Genomic DNA, 13,803 nt, shown 5'->3' with positions numbered 1-13,803 from the left:
TTGTAATGATCATGTCTTTGCGGGACAAAGTGAAGTCTTGTAAACTGCCAAGACAGACCCAAGACAGACAGTTCATGATTTTAAACTCTGTTACAGCCTCTAACTATGAATTTCCTACTTAGCTTTCTGGTGGTCTATTATTCCATTCAGAATTTCCAACCTCATTTGATAGTTAACTGGCGTACCAAGTGGTGGGAGATGGACCAGCTTGCTTTTCAAGTTCTGGATCCATTAGGGAGAAGAATTATGAGGGGCTGGAAGTCTTTGGGGTCTCCTTTCACTGAGGGTAAATGGATATACAGTGTGGGACAGTAGCTGGTGTTAAGAATTAAGAAATAAAAGAACTGTGATTAGAGTCCCCAATGAGTTGAATTGGAGAAGAGCGAGAGACAAAGGAAAAAACAGCTCAGTAGGAAAAGTCCTGGATGATCTTGGAGGAAACGATCATTATCACAAATACATAGGCAACATCTCTCCAAGTGAGGATAATAAGCTGAAAACGAGCCCGCGAGGGCCAGCCAGCACTTCAAATATGGCTGTGAGTGTTGGCTACACTGACTGAAGCACAGTGTGAAGGAACCGTGAGGCCCTTTTCACTTTAGCAAACCTTTACGGCCTTCTTTGTCCAGTGCTGGACTTCACAGTCTGAGAAGCATAGAGTCCTTGGACTTAGTTCAACAGATAGAAATAAAGATGACGAACATCCTTGGAGAAGAACCACTCTGGGAGAGCGAAAGGAGCTGGGGCTATTTAATCTAAAGAGAGGAAAGCTGTGGGGCCTCGCCTCTTCCACTCTAAGAGCTAAAGCTGACAATCGCCAGATGTTCTTGAGGAAAAAAGATGCGTAAGTCCAGCAGAAGGGCAAACGTGAGGCAAAGCAAAGTCTTTCTTATAAAAATTGTCCTCTGAATTTTCTCATGTGGGGAGAGAGAGAGAGAGAGAGAGAGAGAGAGAGAGAGAGAGAGAGAGAGAGAGAGAGAGAGAGAGAGCGCATTCATTATTTTTGCATGGTTGCAAGCAAAATACTGGATAAAAACAACTAATAAGAGGAAAGGTTTCTTTTAATCTATAGTTTCAGTTCATCACAGTGGGGAGGGTGGAGCAGAACAGCTTAACTCCTTATATGTCAATAGGAACATAGTTGGCTGCTCGTAAGATGGTGGACCAGGAAGTAAAGGGTGTGGGGCTGTGACCAGGAGTAGGTAAAGCCTTCAAAAGAACACTTCTAGGAACCTAGTTCTGCTAGGTAGGCTTCACATCTTACAGGTTCTTAGAGTCTTCAAAATAGTACCACATGCTGGGTCCCAAGCCCTCAAAATTCAATCTGTAATGGACATTCTAGATGCAAACTCTAATAGGATCAACATCAAACTAGAATATAAAGATCAAGAAAAGCAGTAGTAGGTGAATTTGGAAGCTGCCCCATAGGTGGGGCAGAGTTGTAGTTTAGGGCTAGGGAATCAGCTTTTTTGTTCTCTCATGTGTGAAATAAATATAATCAACCAAATGGTCTTTCATGATTATGTAGATTCATAATCTGTGATATGGGAGAACAGCACAGTAGTTGTAGGTTAACATGCTAAAGTGCTCTGGCCACTGCAAATAAGAAATGTGCTGGGAGATTAGGGCATTTATTCTTATGTGCCATGATATGTCACCTGTTTGTGGGGCTGATGTCATGAGAAGGCCAAACTGGAGAGAGCTACAAGGTCTAAGGGAGAAGTATCTGTCCTTGAGAGAAGGGTGAAAGAGAGAATGCAGACTATTGCAGAGATGGGATATGGGAAGCAGAAATGGAGCCTGAGGGATACCAGGAAGCCACTTAGCAATGAGGGCAGGGAGAAGATAGACTGTGGAGGTGTTCCAGGATACACTGATTGTTTGGTGTGAATGTAGGTGTGGATGCAGAACTCATGTGTTGAAAGTCTTACCTCCAAGATGATTACTAGGAAGAAGGAGCCTTTCAGATTCGCTCCCTAATGAAAGAAGGCCTTCCTCTTTGCATGAATATAAGGAGATACACCAACTTATGAGCAGGAGAACAGGTTCTCACTCAACATCAGGTCTTCCTGAATCTCTGTCATGGCATTCCCATCCTCAGCTGTGAATGATACATTTCTGTTGCCATCCAGCTTGGGACATTTTGTTATGCAACCTAACCAGACTAAGACTGACTGAGACAAAGCCTTAGTTAAAGAACTGAGCAGATGGGCTGGAGAGGTGGCTCAGCGGTTAGGAGCACTGACGGCTCTTCCAGAGGTCCTGAGTTCAATTCCCAGCAACCACATGGTGGCTCACAACCATCTGTAATGGGATCCGATGCCCTCTTCTGGTGTGTCTGAAAACAGCTACAGTGTAATTGTACATAAATAAAATAAGTTAATTTAAAAAAAAAAAGAACTGAGCAGATGTTAACTAAAGCAGATCTTAGGTAAAGGACTAAGCAGCCCCTAGGATATAGTCCAGACTCAAAATAGATGAGATCACTCCAGGGACAGTCATCAGTAACCAAGAGTGTCAGGGGTACTGTTCATGTAGGGAAAGGTATTATACTTAATAGTCCTAAAAGTCTGAAAGCACAGAGCTTTGAAGCTAGACAGTTGTTTTCCATTTTGCCTCTTCTATTGGCCTGATGATCTTACGAAAGTTGGCAATCTTCACTAGTACAGTCTCACGATACTAAAATGGGGTATCTGCTGCATAACGTTTCTTTCTTTTTCTTTTCTTTTCTTTTTCTTTTTTTTGAAGATTAAAACAACTCATGTGCTTGGCCTAGAGTAAGCATGAAGAAAATGAGTCTTGGGTGGGGAACGGAATTGAGACAAAACAGGAAGAGCTTATCAGTGATTTTATAGCTTAAAAGAAAGGGTTTGAACCTGGACTGTTCCTAATGATGCAAACTAGTTTTTATGTAGTCCATTGACCATTATTCTAGAGCTAATTTCTAAGGATTATCAAACATTAATGTAGGCAAAGTTAGTCCATTTCACAGGTGAACAGTTGAGGCTTAGCATACGTAATGCTTACCTAAAGAAAGTCAGAGAGATGTAATAGTTACATCGGTCCCCAAAGTCAATGTCCTGCATATAACATCAATTTCTTGGAAATGAAACAGGAAAGACATGGACAAATGGTCAATGCTTTGAAGGTTATAGCTCAGATAGATGAGCAAGATAAGATTAAGTCTGGTTGCTGGTCATTTTGTAACATGATGCGTGGACTCTAACTGGTGGTCCTGGCTACTGAGAACAGTGCTGGGAGACCAGGAAGACATTTTAAGGTCCTCAGCTCCTGTGCTCAGAGGCAGTGTATTAAGTGAAGTCCTTCTCATTCTTTCTGTGCCACCTCCATCAGTACAAACCAACCACGAACAAGGGGGGCATAGTGTACTGCTTGCCCCTTCCACCAGGTAAAGGGGGCTCTGTCTCTTTAAGCAGAAATGTTCCTATTGCTTTTTCAGTCATCACATCCCCCAGGATACTTTAATAATTCTAAGGTTCCTAACTCTTCCTGCCTTGCAATTCCTTCCTACCCAGAAAGATTTGTTAGTGATTCTTTTGCTTTAGATCTTGACATAGTGTTAGTTATTATTATTTTTTATTTTAAAAAGATATGGTCTTGTATAACCAAGACTTGCCTTGAATTCTCTATATAGTCAAGGATGCCCTTGAATCTTCTCTCTTTTTTCCTCTCCTTCCTAAGTGCTAAGATTATAGGTATACACACCATGCCAGTGCCAGCTATAGTATCCAGGGCACTGAGCACGTTAGAGAAGCACTCTACCAACTTGTAGAGAGAATATCTTACGTCTGTATGGATGTGGCACCTGTCAATAATAAAGCTGATGGCCTAAGGCTTAGGCAGAAAACAGGAAGTGGACCATCTGGGAGGCAGAAAGGATTCTGGAATAGTGCCAGGTTCGGCAGATTCACCCGGGAAGATGTGACAGAGCTCAGACACATGGCATGTGAGCACAGGTAGCCAGCCATGTGGCAGAATGTAGATTAGAATAAATGTGTTATTTTAAATCATGACCTAGTGAGAGAAGAGCCTTGTTACATGGCCACGATATTTACAAATATATTTTAATTCTGAGTTTTATTTCTGGGAGCCTGGGGCTGGGAAGAAGAACCACCTAACTTTTATACTAACTGAGTTACACCCTTCAGCCCCCAATGTTCACTTCTATTAAGGCAAGATCCAGACTTCAGAGAGTTTAGAGTTCCCTGAGAGCCCAGAGTTCCCACTGAGCACTGACATACCACTTCTCATTCCTCACTGTACTCTGTGTTCAGACACTCTCCCGGGCCAGGCTTCTTTCTGCACTTGATTGTAAGAGAAAGGGCTTTATTTTCCTTTTAAAATAGTCGACAGAATCCTGCTGGAAGTGAGGAATATGACTAAGTGGTTTCTTAAAGTCCTTCCCAGCCAGTGATTCATCAGACACAGAATTTTAACTTGGAATGGTCTACTGGTATTCTGAGCCAAATGTCTCATTTTTGCAAATGAGGAAAGTGAGGTCTAGAGAGGTTAAGAGTTGTAAGGGCTGCCTGCTACAGTGGAGAGACTATGGGATTTGACATTTACAAAGGCCTGAGTTTGAGACCAAATACCAACACTGACTTGCTGTGTGACCTTCAAAACCTCAATAACCAACCTCTGTAATCCCAGTTTCCACAGTTATACAATGGAGATAACATCACCTTCTCTGTTGGCTGTCTAGTGTCAACCTAAGGACATTACATCTAAGAAGAAAAGGATAAAACATAGTTCAAGCCTACCCCTGTATGTTAAAATTTTTAATGTAATTCATCCAAGGTTTCTTGGTGGCAAACAAAACCAGAATCTTCAATTCCAGTGTCATTTGATTTTCATCATCCAGTATGTCTCCTCAACTCTTTTCTTCCCAATTCTGTGGTTTTAAGAGTTTCCGGGGGCGGGAGGTGGGTGATGGTGGTGAAGAGATGGCTCAGTGTTTAAGAGCACTGGCTGCTCTTCAAGAGGACCCAAGTTCAATTCCCAGCACCCATGTAGCAGCTTACAACTGTGTGTAACTCCTATTCCAGGGGACCCGACACATGGAGATAAAACATCAATGTACATGACAGAAAAATAAATTTTAAAAGATTTTCCCATTAGCCACCACGTTAATCTGATCTTCACATGCTTTCTGTTAAACTCTCTTGATGCACATGGGCTCCAGATTGGGGGACTCCAGATTGGCTTAGATGGACTGTAGAGCAGGGTCTCTGATGACTTGTTAGAGACATCTCAAGCAGCCTTGTATTACATTATAGTGATGGCTCTCAGATGCCAAGCTGATGGCTGCCAGCAGCCGTGTTCACACGTGAACTTTCCATGTAGCTAAGGCTTCTTCAACCAAGCTAGAAGGTGAGAGATGCCTTTTGATTAGCTTTTAGTGGACCGCCAGGTTATAGCACATACTTTGGATTAAAATAGGATGTATGTAAGCCGCAGAATGACGTAATAACAGACGTTCATGCTGGGCAGAGATTTGGGAACTTGTTGGGTGGTAATAGCTGGTTGACTGTAACAATCTATGGTCATCTGCTTAGAAGGGGGTGGTAGATTGATCTCCCAAATGAAACATGGGCCCAAGGGTTATGTGCTTCCAAAGACCACTAATGAGAAGAGGTCACTGGTCTCTGAGCTCATTCACCATTATTTGTGAATTAGGAAAGATTATACGTTTCGCTTGGCTCCATTATTAATCACAGGGTATACCGAATCTTCAGGAGGTTGAGCCAAATCATTTCTTCCACTTATCAAGTAACATGGACCTACACAAAGACATCCTGTGACCTTGTGTCCAACCTGGCTTTTGCCTTTTGTGTAATTGATTTTCTTCCAGGCTTACTATTGGAGATCCTTTTTCTATTTGTTGGGAAGAGCGGGACCTCTTCTTTAACAATGAGCCAATGAGTGCAGCCATTAGATCCATATTCCCATGTTTTCTTGAGCATGAAAAGATTTTACGGTTTCCAGAAATATGGGGAAGGTCAAGCTTACAATAAATAGGGAGTATTGCCTCTTGCCGTAAGCCATAAAAAAAGAAAAAAAAATCAGGGGTGGGGGAGGGGCTGCTGTGAGCCAGTTCAGTCAACAATTTCCATGTTAAAGAGAAGTTGAAGTTGGAGCCATGTGGTCTCCAAAGTAGTAAAATATATTTTCTTACCCTACACTTCATGTGCCCATAACCTTCCTTTTAAATCATCTCTAACCAGCCTCAAATCACTCTGACCGCAAATCATTTGGTGGCTTTGGTCTCCAGGCAATGGAATGTGTTGGAGCAGACGGGGAGTCGGGGAATAGCTACCAAGTGCGCTCTGAGGGAGCTTCCAACCCCCCCCCCCAGGCCCAAGGACCCCAGCAAGAGACTTGAAAGTTCCACACTGAGGTAGCACATGACATCATAGCTCAATCATTCCCGAAACACACACACACACACACACACACACACACACACACACACACACACACACACACACAGAGAGAGAGAGAGAGAGAGAGAGAGAGAGAGAGAGAGAGAGAGAGAGAGAGAGAACTGCAAGGGTTGCAGAAAAGGAACGCAATATGACACAAACCACAGAGGGCAGATGGAGCCTAAGAACAGTTTTCCTTATGAAAACATTCAAGAATACCACAGGCAGACTGGCAGAGGCAGGTTTAATTACATTTACAGAAACTCATTGTATCCATCAGTCCCGCCAGCTTCAGAGCTGACCAACGAATGGGGAGGTCACCCACTGAGGCTGCCCTGGAAATGGGACAGCCAGGAGAGCCTGAAGGTCTATGTCCAGGTGTTTCACAGAACATGTGAGAAGTAGACTGGACCCAAATGTAAAAATGCTCGCTAACCCTTAGCAGGAATCTAAGGGACCCAGACCTTTGCAGTAAATGTATAACCGAGGAGCGAAGAGCAGCCCAAGGTGTGAGAAATTAATTATTCAATTCATGATTAATTTACGAGACACCTAGCTAAGCTGTGCCAGGCACAAACAAAACTCTTGCAACTGCCATCTGCTGTCACATCAGAGGAGCCAGCCTTGTGTTTTGCAAGTGCAACTAGATCTTTTGTTTGTTTATTTTTATTTGTTTGTTTATTTATTTTAAGGAGCTCTTCAAAGAGTTAAGAACACAGTCTTTGAAGGGATGGTAAAAGCATGACTGTGCCTGTAGGCACCTCTGGGAAGCAAAGTTTAACATACATTGGCAAAGGATGATTAAGGCTTAAGGGGAAAACATGTTCCAAATAAAAGTGCTATTCTAGTGTACCTAGCTATCATTTTACAGCAATTGCTAAAGTGAGCGTTTTAAAGGAGGCTCTGCAGAACTTGTAGGAGACAAAAAGGATATGCCGAAATGGCCCAAGAACTTTCTAATTTTAGCCCTATAGAATCATCACTGCTTACTCTAGTCAGGGGAGATTTGTAGTGCAAGGGGCAGAGGACCTAGAGAAACCATGAAACAAACAAACAAGCTGCAAATGTAAACATGGCAATGTTCAAAGTAGGTCTTGTTCCTTAAGGGACCAAGACAAAGAAGTACAGTAACTATAGACCTGTATGCCTACTAGCTATAATCTTTTCTGAGACATATTATTTTGCATTCTGGTGGTGTGTGTGGCAACAATCTTTTCATCAGGTCCCCTAGGGATAACTGCTCATTTCGGCCGGGGGTTGGGGGTGGTGGGAGCAGCAGCCCAAATGCATGCTGGTCATATCTTCCTGTAAACGCTAGAACAATGGCAGGGAGAAAGGCAAGATTCCGGGTTAGTGAAAATAATCCGTTAGCCATTACTTGGGTAGTTATAAATTAGGACTTTGTAAATTTATTTATTTAATTTGCTGGGTTCAGCAGAGATTTCCCATGGATTTATCAGCCACAGAAATAAGCATGTTTTTTTTTTTTTCTGAGCTCTGTTTGGAAGTGTTAAGAAGGGTTACTGTAAGTCTGTTTTCATCCTGTGGTTAGGAATTCGGTGCGCCTTGCTAGGATGGTAAGCTACATTCCAGTATCCCGATGATTCTGTCAATCATCAGAATATTAAAAAGAAAAAAAGATAAAAGAAAGAAAGAAGCTATCTTTGGAGAACAGTCCCTTCCTCAGGTGGTCCTCTGTCAGGCCTTTGGCACCATACTCCATTCTTGCCTTTCATCAATAGCCTGCCACTGGCCAAGGTGACTTCAGAACCCCATCTGGCTTGTCAGGTGTCAGGCTCTGTATCTGGGCTTTTGATGAGAGTAGATTGAGGGAATCTGCATTTCCCTAAAAGAAATGCTGGTTGTTGCTTCTGGAAGCGATCTTTTCCAGAACCCCCCCCCACCCCCACCCCCCAATCGAATCCTTGTAAAACATAACGAGTAATGGGAATGGGGGGAGGCCAGCTTTTCTGTTCTCAGTCTTTCCATGGTAGAGGAGTCATCAGGAATGTATTCTTCCCCATTGTATTCTGCCGGCCACTTGTTCCCTAGAACCACAGCCAACTGCATGCTAACTAATGAGAGAGGGATTGAGTCCAAAGGGCTTCCAAGAGAAAAGGGGAGCAGAGAAAGTAGCTTTAGATTTTGCTAGACAAAGGACTGCAATCGAGTGAGACCCAAGAAAACAAACAACTTTCAGGAGACTGAAGGACAGCAGGGCGGGAGGGGGTGAGGGGTGTTTAAAAACCGCCCAGATTTTTCAAGAGGGGGGAAAAAAAGCAACCTCAAACTTTCCCTGAGATAAAGTGTTTCCAGCTAGAACTCATTCAGCTCGTTGAGTAGCTCAGGCTGTCAGAAGGGTCTTGCGTTGTCAAAGTTTCCTTCTAGTTCAGCCAGGGATGGAGCGGATGATAAATTAGACGAAAATCCAGCCCAGAGTGCTCCAGGGGTGTGCAGAGGAAGAAAGTAGCATTTTAAAAAATGGGGATGGACAAAGAGGGCAGAGATGTAACCTCACGCCCTTCTCCCCTCCCCCACCCAGCCCGAACAACGAAGTCTGGCGGAATAGGACCCTCAGCTCGCACCCCTTAAGGGGTTTGGGGGAATCCGGAGGGCCGTGCACAGCACCGCGGGCTCTGCATCCATAGAACACGGCCACTTACCAGCTGGACACCAAACACGCTCTGCACACCCCGCTGAAGAAGCTCTTCTGGGCTCTTTGGGATCCCGCCTGTTGTCCGAACGCAACTTGAGGGCTTGAGATCGCGGGTGCGAGATAATGCGCAGGCAGCCGGGTCGCCTGGTGCTGGGCTCCAGGCAGACTGCGGTAGAGACACAGAGGACGTGGGTCCCGGTCCCGCCACCCGAGCCAGGCAGCTGGACTGCAGCCGCGCGCGCGAGTGCACAGCGTCTGCAGAGGGGCGCGTGTGCGCCGGGTGTGCGCGAGTGAGCGAGAGGAAGAGAGAGAGGGAGAGAGGTAGAAAAGGATCTGGGACTGCTGGGGAGGGGGAGAGGGCGAGGGTGTGTCCTGGGCAGGAATGTTGCTAATGTCCAGAAATAACGCCCCTCTCTCCTGCCCTGCTTACACATCCAAAGGCTTTTGTTTGGCTCGGGGTGGGCGAATCACAATCATGCACCACTGAAGTGACAAGGAGTCCCAGCCACAAGCCAGTTCCAAAGCAACCTGCCAGGTCAGCTTCAGCTGGAAGCCTGTCCTAGACACCTCTACTCATTTCACAAAGACAGGGTCGCGCTGCACACCTGAGGCCTTGGTAACTAGGTGACATGGACTCCTATCTTCACCTCCTTTATATCCACTCCATAGAGGGTGTCTACCTACGATCCCGTGTGTGTCTCTCCATCTAAATGAAATCTCTCTTGCAAGTCTATACATTAATCCCCACGTCACACGCGGAACCCTTAGGAAAGGGAATGCCGAGAATAAATCTGGTCTTTGTTCTATTTTTTGATGTTGAACAAGTCTGCCATTAATCAAGACTTTCCCTCAGCCTCCAAGCTGCGATCACTGGGAGTGTGCATGTTGCCTGGCTGGCTTCTGCAGTCCTTCCCTGCTGCATCATGCCACGGTGACTCCGTCACTACGAGGATGGTAATGACTGAGACACAATAGGAAAACCCACACCAACCACTTAAGAAACCCTCCTACTTGCCAGCTATCTGGCAGACTGGACTTAACACACTGGAGGAGCTGACCTCACCACATAGTGTTTCGAATCTTCCCATTCCAGAATTAGCCTGCCCAGAGACACAGACATCCAGGATTGGATTTAGAAATGTGAAGAAGAAACTCATGGGGGACCAATAAAGCTATTAATCCAAGTAGAGTCCATAAAATGTCAAAGGCATGACAGATTCTTGAAGTCAATTAGAAGACTTATCAGGACACGTGCTCCAAAAATAAAGTCATCCTGAGAGGTCCAACCAGAGGTGGAAAGAGACGTGTTTGGAAGCAAACACGTGGAAAGACCATGGTTCATCTCCAGTCCACATTTATTATCCTAAGGAAGTGATGGCTCGTGAAATATTGGATTTTCCCCCTTCCTTATTAAAATCTCCCTTTCCTTTGGGAATCATTGTCAAGCTAATAAGGTCGAGGTTGCTTTTCAATGGGAAGACATTCTGGGTTTGGCAAGTTCAGTCCCTTCTTGTGTATGTCTCTGTACTTCAGCTGCAGAGTTTTCCTGGGCTTACTGAGTAACAGACAAATGTCGCGCCTCTAAAAGGTAGCAAGGGAATCAGGGAGCTCTGGAGTCTCACTGATTTCTTCTTCTTCTCCAGAGGGGTGGTTAGAAGCCCCTTTCTTCTGCTAATCAGAAAGGCATCTTGTTGATTAAAGGCACAGGCTAACACAAAAGGGTCTTGCTTGGCAAGTGGTCACCCTAAGCAGAGAAACTCCTGCAGCCCAGGAGTCCACGCTTGCTAAAAAGGTTAACATTTTCGACTACAGAAATGCAGTCCCAGTCAAAGATGGGGACCTTTCTAGGCCCCTTTGTGGGAGTGTGGATGGGTAAGAAGATTGGGTGGAATCTGTTGTTCCCCATTTTCTGAGCCTAGGTGCCCGACTTTCATGGAAGCTCTGTCTTTATCTCTGTAATCAGCCATCTGGTTAAGCTCCAAATGGGAACGTTGCCACTGCTACACATTCTGTAATTTCCTACATCAGGAGAGGGAGTGTGACGATTTCTCAGTGTGTGGCCCATGGCGCACCCAGGATTAGCCAGAAGGGTGGCGAGCTTGTTGAAAATGCAAATTCTCGAGCTCTCCTCACAACTACTGTTAAAATTTTTATCTGGGAATCATGATATCAGATTTTTCTTATCCTCACCCCTCCCTCCCCCTGCCAAAAACAAAACAAAAGAAAGAAAGAAAGAAAAAGAAAGGAAGGAAGAAATAAAGAAGAAAATGAATAGCAGGATAGCAGGGTATGGTGGAGCACACTGTTAATCCCAGTGCTCAGGAGGCAAAGACAGGAACATCTCTGTGAGTTCAAGGAAGCCTGTTCAACAGAGTGAGTTCTAGGACTGCCAGGACTACATAGAGACCCTGTCTCAAAAGACTGAAAGCATTAAGATTGGAAGAGCCAACAATTCACATGCGTTAAATGATCACAAATGCGCTGCAATCTTGCCTCCATTATTCCACAGAGTAATGGTGGTATTAATTTCTCCTGCAGGTTTCCAGATTTCTTTAAGTACATGGATACCAGAAACACATTCCCACTTCCTGCTCTCTCTCTCTCTCTCTCTCTCTCTCTCTCTCTCTCTCTCTCTAAAATAAAATATGCAGTACTATAGCTACTCTTTCCTTTGGGTTGAAATCTGTATCTGGGAGGAAAGGCATAAAGCAGTCTTAGGTTTACATTGCTGTGATGAACTGCCATGACCAAGGCAACTTGCTGAGGAAAGGGCTCCTTCAGCTTACACTTCCATATCACCGTTCATCATCAAAGGAGTCAGGCAGGAACTCAAACACAGCAGGAACCCGAAGGCAAGAGCTGAATGCAGAAGCCGTGGAGGGGTAATGCTTACTAGTTAGTTCTCATGGCTTTCTTTCTCAGCCTGATTTCTTGTAGAACCCAGGCCCACAGGCTCAGGGCTGGCATCACCCACAATGGTCTGAACCCTCCCCTCTTAGGCACTAATTAAGAAAATGCCCTATAGGTTTGCCTATAGTCAGATCTTATGGTGGCATTTTTCAACTGAGGTTCCCATCTCTCCAATGACTCTAACCTGTGTCGAGTTGGCACTAAAGTAGCCAGCACAAACATATGTAAGGAAATGATATGTTATATTGAATCATGATAGGAACAGCTGAGAGGGATATAACAAGATCTCGAGGAGGACTAGAGATATGGGGGGGGGGGATTTACACTGACATGGTTAGGGTCTTTTGACGGAGAAAGTGACATTTGAACAAAGACTTGACGAAGGTGAGCTTTGGGATTAATTGGTGAAAAGTAGCCAGTTAGCGCAGAGGCCTGAGTGGTGGCGTGTGGAATGCATGTAGAGAATGGCAGAGTGGCCAGTGTGGTGGAACATGGGACTTGAGGCAGAATGTCACCAGAAGTAGGACAGGCAGTGGGCAATCCGGATTGCATAGGAACTGTGTAAGAAAATTTGACTTTTCTTCTTTTGGTTTTTGGCCTGTGTATGTGTATGTAGTATGCCAGCATGTATGTGTATGTTCAGAGGTTGGTATCTTCAGTCTCTCTCAATTGTTCTTTACTTTATATATTGGAGCTGAGTCTCTCATTGGAACTCAGAGCTCAGGGATCAGCTAGCTAGTCTGGCCAGCCACTTGTATTGGGCTTTCAGTGTCTAACTCCAGAGCAGTTTGATTACAGGTTGGTTGTCATTTCCTCCTGCCTGACATTCATGCAGGCTGGGGTCTGAATTCTGGACCTCACGGTGGAGTGGTAAGCACTTTACCTAATAGGCTATCTCTGAAGCCCTTTGGCTTTTATTCTTAAAGCATTAGGTAGTCATTGGAGAGTCTTAAGGAAGTAAGGCATCACACATGTGCATGCATGTGTGTGCGTGTGCGTGCACATGTACAGTGCCTAGAGAACATGCTTATGTTTAATGTTGCATATTCACTTGTATAAATGCAGTACAATGTATTTAATAAAGATCCCAGTGATAGACATCTGAGTTGTTTCCAAACATTAGACAATGTTTTAGACACCCACAAATGGTATTTACACTTGTGCAAATAGATTGGCGGTACTGTTTCCCACAAGTGGGATTACTACATTTTCCATTTCGGATTTTGATAGACGCAGCCAAATTGCCCTTCAGAGGGTGGAACCAATTTACACTCCCACTAGCAATATTCTAGCCATGTTCAAGAGCATTTAGCCTTCCCAACAGAGTAAGCGATTAAACTTCTGGGCTCTGGCCAATCTGATAGGTGAAAAGTGATGTCTCAGGATGGTTCTGATTTGCACTTCTGATTTTGAGTGACTCTGAGCAACTTTTCACACGCCTAGTGTCCACTTGGCTTCCTTGGCAATGGCCTAGTGATGTGTCCTTTCTATATGCTGCTGGAATCTTTGACCTTTCCTTTTACAATCTCTTAAAACTACATATCATGGGGGTTGGGGATTTAGCTCAGTGGTAGAGCGCTTGCCTAGGAAGCGCAAGGCTCTGGGTTCGGTCCCCAGCTCCGAAAAAAAAAAAAAAAAAAAAAAAAGAAAAAAAAAAAAAAGTTCTCTGCGAGGGCGCAGAAACTCTTTAAAAAAAAAAAAAAACTACATATCATTGAGGAGATCAGTACTCTGTTTACAAGGTTCATTTTCCTGTTGTCTTTGGACTTGGCAGACACTATCCTGTGACAGCTC

At 44.5% G+C, this 13,803-nt stretch overlaps 2 protein-coding genes across 6 annotated transcripts in view; both read right to left on the bottom strand.

Moving 5' to 3' along the window:
• The window catches only part of Erich1 (glutamate-rich 1), a gene marked incomplete at its 5' end in the record, with an annotated part of 52,793,804 nt that overhangs the window by 48,971,666 nt on the left and 3,808,335 nt on the right, over positions 1-13,803 (bottom strand).
• Palld (palladin, cytoskeletal associated protein) overlaps positions 1-13,803 on the bottom strand; it is a 393,100-nt gene that overhangs the window by 242,084 nt on the left and 137,213 nt on the right. Inside the window, exon 1 of one of the 6 annotated variants that reach the window (NM_001433251.1) lies at positions 9,107-9,400. The gene's annotated coding sequence lies outside the window, so the exon portion shown is untranslated. 6 annotated transcript variants of the gene reach the window in all.

This window comes from Rattus norvegicus, chromosome 16, assembly GCF_021556685.1.
Source record: "Rattus norvegicus strain SHRSP/BbbUtx chromosome 16, alternate assembly SHRSP_T2T, whole genome shotgun sequence".
NCBI lineage: Eukaryota > Metazoa > Chordata > Mammalia > Rodentia > Muridae > Rattus > Rattus norvegicus.
The sequence above is the reverse complement of the archived record's forward strand: the minus strand, read 5'-3'. Positions and strand labels throughout refer to the sequence as shown.